The following is a 12,651-nucleotide window of genomic DNA, read 5'->3' on the forward strand; positions in this document are numbered from 1 at the left end:
TTGACGGCAGTGAGTTTTTTTTTTTTTTTTTTTTTTTATTGGAGGACATCACAGTAGAATTTCCCATGGATGAGAACCTTATAACCAACTTGCAAACTTGGATGAACAAGTTATACAAAATGTGTATTGATCCAATATCTGCCCCAATGTTTTTCATGTTTGTGTCCAGTGGTGCTAACTGGATACATCAAAGGGAGTCTGGTTTAGTTAATATTTGAGTTAATAATCATGTGATGCAGGGGAAAAGAGCATAAATGGTTGCATATCTATTTGCTAACCAGAAAGTGTGCTTTAAAACCATATCAAAAATATTTTCTAATTCTAGTAAAGAAGTTGTAATTTCTCCAGAATTATACTTGGTAATACCTAATAACCAGTTCATCTTTTTTCTAGTCACATAGGTGTTTCAGGAATACAATTAGCTGTTTTCTAATAGCTAATGGTGTTGTATTAAAGATCTATTTTTTGCAGAATCTAATAAAGGCTAAATGAATGTAGATATTTATGAAAATAGCACACCTTCACATTAATACCTTCAGTACTTAAATATCACAGTTAGCTGGTCCACAGGTTTACATATAAATCTTAAGTTACTGAATGTTGAAATATGAACATATTTAGTCCTTTCCAGAAATCAGGGGTGCAGAGGAGTGCAAATGGTTAAGCACTCAGCTAGTAACTGAAAGGTTGGGGTTTGAATCTGCCCAGCGGTGCCTTGAGAAAAACACCTGGTGATCTGCTTCTACAAAGTCACAGCCGAGAAAACCCTCAGGAGCTGTTACACTCTGCAACACACGGGCTTACCATGAGTCAGCATCAGCCAGGGGCCAACTGGTGGGAATCAGAAAATATTACAGGAATAGTAAGTCCACTCAGCAAACGTGATTCAACCCCACAGATTTCACGTTGAACTAGTTTTCTTTTACTCCCTATAACTGTTTGAAGTTTGTCAGACTGCCTAATCATTCACAGCTGCAATATGTAATATAGAAAATGAGGTCCCCTTGACCTAATTCACATGACTGTTGCGAAGAATAAGTATTAAGCTGTGTAAAACTATCAACACAATCAGTACCTGACAAAACGTATGGTCTCAATAAATAACACGCATCAATTGCTAAGAAGAATGTCTTTCTGTTGGGACACCAAGATGCCTTTCATTTTCAGCGCTGAGAGAGCCAATGGCTTCCCAGAATGTGTCTAATAAAACCAACTTTCTGCTCTGACTCACGAGCTCAACTATTACATGGCTCCTGCTTATTTTTGCAATTTCCCCACTTCCATTCTAAAATTCACTTATTTTACTCAGGAACATTTTTTTTTAATATAATTTTTATATAACTTTTTTTAATATAATTTATTTGTCGGTGTTGTTTTTAATAGAAACAGCCAAATCTACACCAATTCAATGATCTCTAGGATTCAGTGACACCGATCACATTCTTCCTGTCAGACAACCATTGTCACCCACCTTTTCTGAGTTACCCCTCCCCCATCAACATAAGTCCCCTGCTTCCTAAGGTTTGTGTCTCATCTTTGGAGTAGCTGTTGTCCGTCTAATCTCACCCAGATGGACCTTAAAAGAGGGCAGTGGTCAAGGCAGTCATTCTTCCTAGTTGAGCTAAAGTATCGTTAGGTTGTTTGGAAAACTCAAGGCCTTTTTCATACAAGTCAAGCTAGTTCCAATTTCATGATCCTCAACAGGAAAGGTTGTAGACATGAGTCTTCCTTCAAACACTGGCATTTTTCATTCCTCGCTTCACCAGGTTGATGATCGTTATGCCTTGTTTGGGCAGGCCTTCCTGGTACCAGCCCACCTACAACCTGCTGCCATTGCTTGGCTTGGATTTTCAAATGGCTTGGCCACTCCAAGTCTTATAGTACACTCTTTGGATGTTTACTTGCCTTTCTTCCTTACGAGAAGGTGAACCCTAAGTAGGCAAGATAATGTCTGCCTTCTTCATCTGTTATTGTCTACAATGGTTTATAGCACACAGAAAGATTTTTTTTTTTCTTAAATGAATGAAATAATGAATCATAATCTATTTTACTTATAGTCTTGTGCACAAGTCATATCAACTTTTGTGGAACATAAAAGTGAAATTAATGTATTCCTAAAAATGGTTAGTACTGGATAGCTATTGGATACAATAATACTTTCTCAAATTCTTTCTAGAAATTATACAATCTCAGTTTGGCATTTGAGAGTTGTTATACTTGTTAAACCTGGAGGGATGAAAAGGTTTAGAAAGTCATATAGTTCAGTTAAAACATGTTTTTGATGATTGGTATTGAGTATCTTTCATAGAATGAATAAGTTCCCCTGAACTGGGATAGATTTGAAAACATGTAAGATGTAAGAAGATGTATCTACTTTCCAGTTCAGAGTGCATTTTGGGAATAAATGCATGATTATGCTTGCAGGCGGGGTGTTGTACCTAGTAAGCAAGATGAGCATGTGAAACCTCACCATGTGTTGAAAAACCTACTCAAAACCTACTAAGAATCTTACACTTCTTTTATAGGGCATAGGAAGGAATGAGATCAAATATAAGAAAGGGAGGCTAATTAGGTAAATGGAGAAAAATATATGTGGCTTTTTATACATCTAAATGTCTAGCTATTTATCCATCCGTCTACCTATCTATGTATTAAGGCATTTGGTTATTCACGAAAATGTCATTGGTTTGAATTTACCGGCCACTCCGCAGAAGAAAGATGAGGCGGTCTGCTTCGATTCACAAACGTGGAAACACAGTGGGAACCTGAACTGACTCTATGAGAGTGTTTGGTTTTTTGATTATCTATGTATCTGGTGATAGGAATTATGGTTTCCTAGCACTGGGGACACTAGTATCTCAATCATACAGTAGATCCTTGGGTCTCATTTGAATGTGTTGCTGCTTTCTTCCTTTCAGAGTTCTGAAGATGGAAGGCTGGCTGATCCGTCTGAAATGGCACACAAGGTGAAAAGGCAGCCAACACACAAAACCCACGGCCATTGACTAGATTCTGACTCATAGTGACAGTATAGGGCAGAGTAGAATAGCCCATGGGGTTTCCAAAGCTATGAATCTTTACAGAAACAGTCTGCCTCATATTCTCTCACAGAGCAGGTTCGACCCAGCAACCTTTTGGTTAGCAGTGGAATGCTTTAACCATTTCACCAGCAGAGCTCCATAAGAGGGCAGCAGCTGAGCAAAATTATTCCCAGCCTTTAGCATGGCACAGCAGCATGTTCTTACAGGTTAGATAGATACAGCTGGAGAAGTTAGTACAGAAGGCTGGAGAAGGGGACTAAGGCATTCACCTCGAAACTTCACAAAATCAAGGAATAACTGAGATCAAATGTGTGTTTGAGTCCTCCATGCATGTGCTAGTGGTCCTGCCCTCACACACAGGGCACTGTCCATTAAATGATGATAGCAACAGGGGGCTCACCTTGCTCTTATCTGTCATCTCTCCATCATCACCCAGACCCTCGAGAACTAGGAGCAGCACAGTGAGTGGAGGAGCCAAGTGCTAGAAGCTTACCTTGGATGTTTGGTGTAAGTTTCCTAGTGCCTGGAAAAGGGACTTTTTAAAATTCTATTTGAAAGTGACCAGAAGCTGTAGAAATTGCCTGAATTTCAGCTAAGGAAGGTCTCAGACAATTGATGCAGATTGGATCCAAAAGCTGAATAAAATAAAAGATATGATTCTCTTCATGTTGAACCCTAATCAATAAAGTACATACATTAACAAAACAATCAACTTGGCATTTCATGTAGTTGAGATAATAATTTAAAATTCAGTTTTCTAATATAAACCTTGAGTGAAATTCAGAAAAGTAAATAGAATTTATAGTGCTCTTAAATCATCTAAGAGCATATTAAAATGGTTTATGCAACATTATTTTATGTAGTTCCTTTGTGCTTATTCATTTTAATATTTAAAATCCGATATGTTCTTATTGACTTCCACATTGCTAAGCGATTTATCTCAGCCAAAAATAATATTATACATGTCACCTATATTTTTATGAATATATAGTAGTGAAACTCTATAGAATGTTTCATCTGGAAAATGGGATGGGAATGTATGGCATTTACATGGTCAGTGTTTCCATAATATTACTTCATTTTCATGCTAGAGAGAGTTATGTGGTCTAAGTTCATTTTTAATGATTTTCCACTTGCTAACAATTCTTTGCTGTGTAACCTTGAGCAAGTTCTTCAAAGTCTTCCCTTCTCTCTTGGTAATTTCATCTGCAAGAAAGGGCATGAGGCAGCATCTGCTGACCTCCTCTAAGTTCACAAAAGGAAGACACAATCACCATCAATAGCCCAAGCCTTATTCCCATGAATAAGCCTTTTTACTAACTCTGACACCAATCATCCTTCCCTCAGCACTTACTACTTCTCTGCTGGGTTTGATAATTCATTGCAGTGGCCACACTGAACCCACAGACAATACTCACGATTATGGGATTTGCTAGGGGAGTAACAGGCTACAATTCAGGTTCAGGAATGCATTCAGGATGCAATCTTTGATCAGGAAAGTCTCCCCTCTGCTGTGTCCTCAGACATGCCTTTCTCACCCGTGGCCTCTCGGCCTGGACTCTGCTACGTTTGTGCAAATGTTATAAAGCTCTCACTCCACCCACAAGCAACCTGCTGAGGGCACTAAGTCTTCTTGCTCAATGGGTCAGGTAAACCTGCCACTTTGCCTCATGCCCCTTGGTTCCATCCACACTACCTTTCTGCCAGGGCATCTCTCTGTCGAGTTGTCTCTCTGCTGGGGCATCTCTTTTCCAAGGAGGTCCAGCACAGGGATCTCAGGTTCAAGGACACACTCTACTTCACCTCCAGCTCTTCTCTCTTGATGGTAGTGAGATCCCCTCTATTCTTCTAGGAGGGCTCGTTTTAAGCCTGGAAGAGTGACAAAACTAACCAACCCCAACATCAGAGTTCTATGCACCTTATTCACATGGTCCCACCCAGTCATCTGGTAGGAGTTACAAGTACTATGGCTAGAAAACCATACCAAATAATTCACTGCACTGCCACGGGGATATTAAGAATACACATTTATAGGACTGTTGTGAGAAAACAGAAATGATGCATATGAAAATATAGACCTATGCTACACAGAGAGCAAATGCTTGACATTTCTAGCTATTTGTAATATTGCTATAATAATTATTATTCTATTATTACCAATTTTACATATAGGTTGGTTAAAAATCCATTTACTTATTCAAGCATTAGAATTAATATGGTAAAGAAGAAAGAAAAAAATCAATTAATCCCAGATAATAATTAGCATTCTGTTATGCCTTGACCCTCCCTTGGGTCCTGTTCTATTATTACGAAAGGAAGAAATTAATTGCTGAAGTTATACATTATGTATGAGATGTTCTAATCAAAAGTCACGCCTCTATGTGCATTTGTTTGGGAGGAAAAAAACCTGCTAAGTGAAGGAGTAACCAACTTTTGGGGGGCAACCTTTTCTAGTTACCACTAATTTAAAAGAAAACTCATCAAATAACAAAGAGCTGGGTTTGCTCACTTTGTGAAAAATGAAGTAAAGAAATTATTTGTACATTATGTTAGAAATACACGAAAAAAGGAAGAAAAATACACATGCCAATGGCCCCAACAGAAAATTTAAATGTGTTGTTAACATCTAACATCTGATGTCCGTACTTATGTTATTTTAAGAGATTTAAATTAAATTATAAAACAGACTGCTCACATCACCTCTGACAATATAAAAAGAAAAGTTGTATCCTTGGACCCTCCTATCTGCTTTTCACTGTCCTCTCTGCTTTTCCTAAAGAAAAATTAAGGGCCCATTGTCATATGGTTGAGGGAGTCTTTCTCGTCTCTCCTCATGTCTGAGCTAATTTAAGGGCTCAGGCAAGTTGCAGGCACTTGTCCAGCTCACACTGACCCCTCCGTTTTCAGAAGCTTTTCCTTATGCCAGATGACCTCTACATAATTCTGGAAGCTTCCTCTGCAGAGCTAACTACCTAACTTTAATGCTCTTCAAAGCTTACACATGAGTGTACCTGACAGATTTATTTTATACATAGGAGATTGCACCCAATTACTTGAAAGAATTTTAAGTTGTATTAATTCCAGAAATAAGAATTCAAAAAACAAACACACAAACAAACAAAACAGTTGACATTGAGTTGGTTCTTGACTCATGATCCCAAGTAAAACTGCATTCTGTAGCATCTTCAATGGCTGATGCTTCAGAAACATATCACCTGCCTTTTCTTTCTTTCAAGTGCCTTTGAATACATTTGAACCACCAACATTTTGGTTAGCGGCTGAGTGTGTTAATCATTTGGTACCACCAAGGGACTCCTAGAAATAACATTTAAAAAAAACCCAAAAAAACCTCACTGCCATTGGGTTGTGACTTGTACCAACCCCCATTGGGTTTTCAAGCCTCTAAATCTTTACAGAAGCAAACTGCCTTATCTTTCTTCCATGAGCAGTTGGTGGGTTTGAACCACAGACCTTCTGGTTAGCAGCCAAATGTCCTAATTTCCTAACTTCTACACCACCAGAGCTCCCTAGAAATAACATTAGAAGTTGATATATCACATGGTAAACTTATACATAGTAATTGATCACTATCACACATTGTTAAAATCATCCAAAGACAAAATTTTCTACACCAAAAATCTGTCTTTATAAACTATTCTCTGCCTCCATGTTACTTTATTTTCTGCATAAGGATCAGAGGACATACTAAGAAAAGTGGTGAGCTATAAACATTCTAACCATTCCTCACATTTCTCGATGGCACATAACAACAGCAACAACTATATAAAGTAAACACCTATCACGCATTTCATCAACTAGAGCATGGGTAGAACCTCCACAGGTAGAATGCTATGTGGTCAACTTGAATAGACCCTTTGCAAATGAAGTATCTATGCACTGGCTTGAAAAAATAATGGAACACTTGGGAGTGAAGGGTCCTAGTTGAGAGTTTGGTGATGAGATGAGAATAGGCTGAGGTCACTATTGTCCACACCATGAAACAGCATACCTGACCCTCTTTGGTCCTCAATGAGTTGTATTATTGGCCCCAAATTTAAAAAATAAAATATACTAAAAAATGCAAAGGTGTGTGTCCTTTCAAATTTGTCTGACTATATCAAACAAAGTTGTTCACTTAATCCCTGTCACTATATAAAAAAAAAAAAAAAACACTTATATTTCCAGGTTCTGTTCTAAGTGTTTAAGTATTAGCTCAATTTTTCTTCTCTGTATTTGTAGGTCTCATTAGAATCTCCTATGTACTACTGAGAAAACTGGGAGACAGAGGGACTGAGTAATTAGCCCTAGTTCTTGTACCTAATAGAAGTCTCCCTGGGTGATGTGCTAGACTAATTGAAGGGCTGGTGGTTCAAACACCCCAGAAGCACTGCAGAAGAAAGGTACGGCCATCTGCTTCCAAAAGTTCAGAGCCTTTGGAGTGCAGTTCTACTTTGCACATACAGGGTCTCACCGTGAGTTGGAATCTACTCAATGGCAACTCGTCTTTATGTACAGCACACCTCTAATAAGTGGTACCATTGGCATGTAAAACCAGGCAAGCTAGATCCAGAGTCCAGGCTTTCAGTAACTGTACCATGCTGTCTCTCCATTTACATCCTATTCTTAGATTATTAATCTAGGAATTTTAATTATATTAGGTTGCCAATTATTCCTTATGGTTTTAGATGAAATGATTGCATGTAAATCACACATACACAGAAAAGAAAGTTGATTAACATTTCTTTGGGTTGTTAGGTGCCATCAAGTCAGATCCAATTAATAGTGACCTTAGGCACAACAAAATAGAAATATGCCTTGGCTTGTGCCATCCTCACACTCATTGCCGTGTTTGAGTCCGATGTTGCAGCCATTGTGTGAGTCCTCCTCATTGAGGGTTTTCCTCTTTTTCACTGACCCTATGCTTCACCAAGCATGATGTCTTTTTCCGGGGACTGATCCTTCCTAATAACATGTCCAAAGCACATGAGATGAGACCTTACCATTCTTGCATCTGAGGAGCATCCTGGCTGAACAAGACAGATTTTTCCTTCTTTTGGCAGTCCATGGTATATTTAGTATTCTTTGCCAACACCGTAATTCAAATGCATCAGTTCTTCTTTGGCCTTCTTTATTCATTGCTCAGCTTTTGCATACATATGAATCAACTGAAAATACCATGCCTTAGGTCAGGAACATCCTACTCTTCAAAGTGACATCTTTGCCTTTTCAACACATAATTTAAAGAGATCTTTACAGCAGATTTGCCTAATGAAATAGGTCAGTTCATTTCTTGATTGTTGCTTCCATGGGTGTTTATTGTGAATCTAAGTAAAATTAAATCCTTGACAACTTCAAACTTTTCTCCATTATTTTTGATGTTGTTATTGGTGCAGTTGTGAGGGCTTTTTTTTTTTTTTTTATATATGTTGAGGTGGAATCCATACTGAAGGCTTTAATCTTTGATAGTCATCATTAAGTGCTTAAATTACTCTTCATTTTCAGAAAGCAAGGATGTGCCATCTGTATATAAAACCAAACCAAACCAAACTCACTGCTATTGAGTCAATTCTAACTCATACCAACTCCATTGGGTTTCCAAGGCTGTAAATCTCTATGGAAGTAGATTGTCCCATCTTCTTTTTTGTGGAGTGGCTGATGGGTTTGAGCTGTTAACCTCTGGTAAACAGTCAAATGGCTTATCCACTACACCACCAGAGCTCTTTCATCTGCCTGTGGCAAGTTGTTAATTAGCATCACTTATACAAAAACATATTTGCCCATTTTCTTACTATTATTAAGAATCATGGACTTTCTAAATTAAAATAAAATCCCAAACTTTTTTTGTCCTATTTTTACTATATTTAATTCATTATTGCTACAAAGGAACTGTGGAACTGACAAATTCAGACCATATGTGGCTATAGGAAGACCATCAATAACTCAAGGATATTCATACTGTTATATTATACAATCATATAAACTAACCATATTTACTTAATGTCTTGTTATTTCCTCTCCAAAGTAACCATCCCTCCACAGAAGTTATGGAAAGCAATAATTGCATGTGGTTTTCAAATTATCGTTAGCAGCAAACAAATGAACAACAAGGGAAAGAAAGACGATTAAGACATGAATGTGGGAGGGGAGCAAAACACTAAATTCTACTGGAGAATTGAGAGCAATTACCATCCTTTTGTTTTGCTTCTGCCATTTCCTCCTGCTTCTTCCTTTGTCCTTCTCTCTACATGAGGTTTTCCTGGTTCATATCCATGTACACTATAATGTGCTTGTTTTTTTCCATAATATAATTTTCAAGTAGAGAGGAGTTACATATTTTTAAAGAAGAACTTTTGGGATTCCTAGGAACTGAGTGGCTATACTCACACATTTTGCAAACTTATCTGATGCTGCTAAGTAGGGTATATTAAATTTACATAAATAGACAGACTTAGCTGGGCAATAAATAAGGAAGATCAAAGAAGGGTTGATGCTTTTGAGTTGTGGTGCTGGCAAAGAATGCTGAAAGTACCATGGACTGCTAAAAGAACTAACAAATCTGTCCTGGAAGAAGTGCAGCCAGAGTGCTTCTTGGAAACAAGAATGGCCAGACTTTGTCTCACCTACTTTGGTCATGTTGTCAGAAGAGACCATTCCCTAGAGAAGGATGTCATGCTTGGTAGGGTGGAGGGTCGACAAAAGAGGGGAAGGCCTTCAACGAGGTAGATTGACATGGTGGCTGCGATGATGGGCTCAAGTATAGCGGGGATCATGGAGCTGGCGCGGGATCGGGCAGTGTTTCGTTCTGCTGTGCATGGGGTCGCTATGAGTCGGGGATGACTTGATGGCACCTAACAACAATAACAAGCAGACTTGGTTTTGGGGTATTAAATCAAAGGTCAGTGCTTTAAGAACCAGAGTAAGATAATAGACCCAACATGCTCCCTTAAATTCTCCCCTCTCAGTATCATGACTGCATGGTCTCTACCATTTCAGAGTTCAATATTCCTTGTTTAAAGAATACAGCAACTGCAACTGACCACTAGAAAGCTCCAAATACCAAGATAATAGTCATTGTCATTATAGAGTGACATGTCAAGTCTATGGATTTCTTTTAAGATCTGGTAGTGTAGTGCCTAAGGCATTTGACTGCTAACCAGAAGGCTGGTGATTCAAATCCACCAGCCACTCCTCAGAAGGACAGTTGGGCAATCTACTTCCTTAGTGATACTGCCTCAGAGATCCAAGGAGAGGTCTCTATGAGTTGGATCTGACTCGATGGGAGTGAGTAATTCCACTTCAGTCAGGATAAAAGCAAAAGAGAGCATTCTATTTAGTGTAGAGCAAGGAGATATTGTGCAATAAAATGTGTTATGAGTGGAAATGAGTCTTCCAGAAATATATGTTGTAAATCCTATCCCATGTATCTTTGGTTATAATCCTGTTTGGGAATAGGTTCTCTTTGTTTTGTTAATGAAACAAGGAATAGTGTAGGGTGTATCTTAAATCATTCTCTTTTGAAATACAGAAGAGATTAAAAAAACAAAGTAGGAAGCAGAGATGGAGGAAGGGGAATGCCAAGCTACATGAAGATCTTACTGAGCAGAAGCTCTGAGAGACAAAGACCTTCCTTCCCATCCCCGCCGGAGCTGGCAGACAGAGTAAGCCTTCCTCTAGAGCCAGTGCTGGACTTGGATTTCCAACATCCTAAAAACCTGAGAAAGTGCATTTCTGTTTTTTAAAACTATCCACTCATGTTATTTCTGTTATAGCAGCACTAGATAACTAACACAGGATGTATGGGCATGGTGTAAAATTAACATAATCACACATGACAAGCATGTCAATAACCCAATTTTAGGAGGCTGGAGTCAAAAGCCAACAGACATTTATTAATTTCTTTGAACTCATACTTTTCTGAAAAGATTTGCATATGAGCAAACAAGAAGTTATAACTGGTCCTCAGAATCATTCAGAGAACATATTTTTCTCAGTAGTTTTGGCACCAGCAGTCCATGCGGAGTCGGAAGAACCAGAGTGTCCCAGAAGTAAAGCAGCCTTTATAGTTCTGAAGCTGCTTAATACCTGCTATGTGTCATTATACAGGGACTCTACATTTCCAGAAACAAGAACAATGCCGATTTCTAAATTGGGCAGTGGAGCAAATGCCTCTGTAGGAAAGGTGGGAGAGGGTTTCTCTGAATTTCTGGACTGCAGGCTATACAACATGCTCTCATTGTAATTGTAACCTTGGGCAACTTTCTCATCCCGATAGATGAAGATGTTATGAATCAGCCTAAGAATCCTGTCATACATATTCTTTCACTTTCAGTGAAACACAACCCTTCAGACATACTTTCTGATGTGGGATTAAAAACCTATTAAATTTCATGTTTCTAATAAAGTATTTGTTTTAATATTTGATTTTTTTGGAGAATATTAACGGAGAGACCTAGAAGGGGCCTTGGGTTTTTAAAGACTTAGTGAATGGGATCATTTTAACACTATTTATTATGAGTAATATAATGTTCTCTAGTTTAACAGCAGTTGAATTTTAAATACAGTTTCAACATTTGCACATCTCAATAAATGATTTTAAGTTGGCTTCCTTTTTAAGCAAATAAAACTTCATGTGCTTCTTTTGGGCAAAAGAGGAGTTGCTGTTGCTGTTGTTTGAAACTATTTTGTAAAGTTGAAAAATTTAGTTTTCTACGTATCTCCTCTTACTTACCCATATACTAGGTTTCTAGTTATTGCCTCACTGATGAGGCAATGAAAGCATAAGAAAGTTTCATATGCTTTTAAAGACAAAACTGTGAAGAAATAATTTTCCCAATGACTTCTCTGAATAGTGAGTACCTGGAAATCAAACACAAAACCAAATACTTCTTGGTTAGAGTCCAAAGCCATTAAATTCATGGCAAACGACATTTGGGCTATTCTAATTACACAAATTAATTTTTATGAAGGAAACTGCTAAAGTAATGCATACTTTCAGGAATATTTTAACTCATATAATGATATGATCAAGAAATTTGACATTCTTAAAAAGCTTTCCCAATCTCTTAAATATAACATAGATGAGAAAGAAATGAAATTCACTGTATTGGAGGGAAATAAAATGATGCTTATGGTGGTATGTATACTCATTTGGCTTCTGAGACCTGGTTTTGGCCAACTGTCTAATGTTATTGCTTACCACCTTGCACTCTGATAATACCAAATTTACTGCCATTGTCCAGAAATGCCAAGATCACACCATTATTCAAAATGTTCTCCCTTTCAAGAATAGTTTCTTTCTGTCATGAACATGGCCATAATTTACATGTCTTTAATAATGGGACAAATGTCAGGTACTTTGGGCAGTATTTGAGGATGCACCCCTTGGAAGGGTCTCCTACCATGTACCACATTTGTTCTTATTCAAGCTGTCAGATTTATCATATTTATTTTGTGTTTTCTGGTTAGTATATGCTTTCCTCATTAAAACCAAACCCAAACCCACTGCTGTAAAGTCTATTCTGGCCACATAGGGTTGCCAGGGCTGTAAATCTTTACAGAAACAGACTGTCTCATCTTTCTTCCATGGAGCAACTGGTGAGTTTGAAGTGAT

This window comes from Orycteropus afer, unplaced genomic scaffold (genome assembly GCF_000298275.1).
Source record: "Orycteropus afer afer isolate SDZICR_OR568_19922 unplaced genomic scaffold, OryAfe1.0 scaffold00029, whole genome shotgun sequence".
NCBI classification, from domain to species: Eukaryota; Metazoa; Chordata; class Mammalia; order Tubulidentata; family Orycteropodidae; genus Orycteropus; species Orycteropus afer.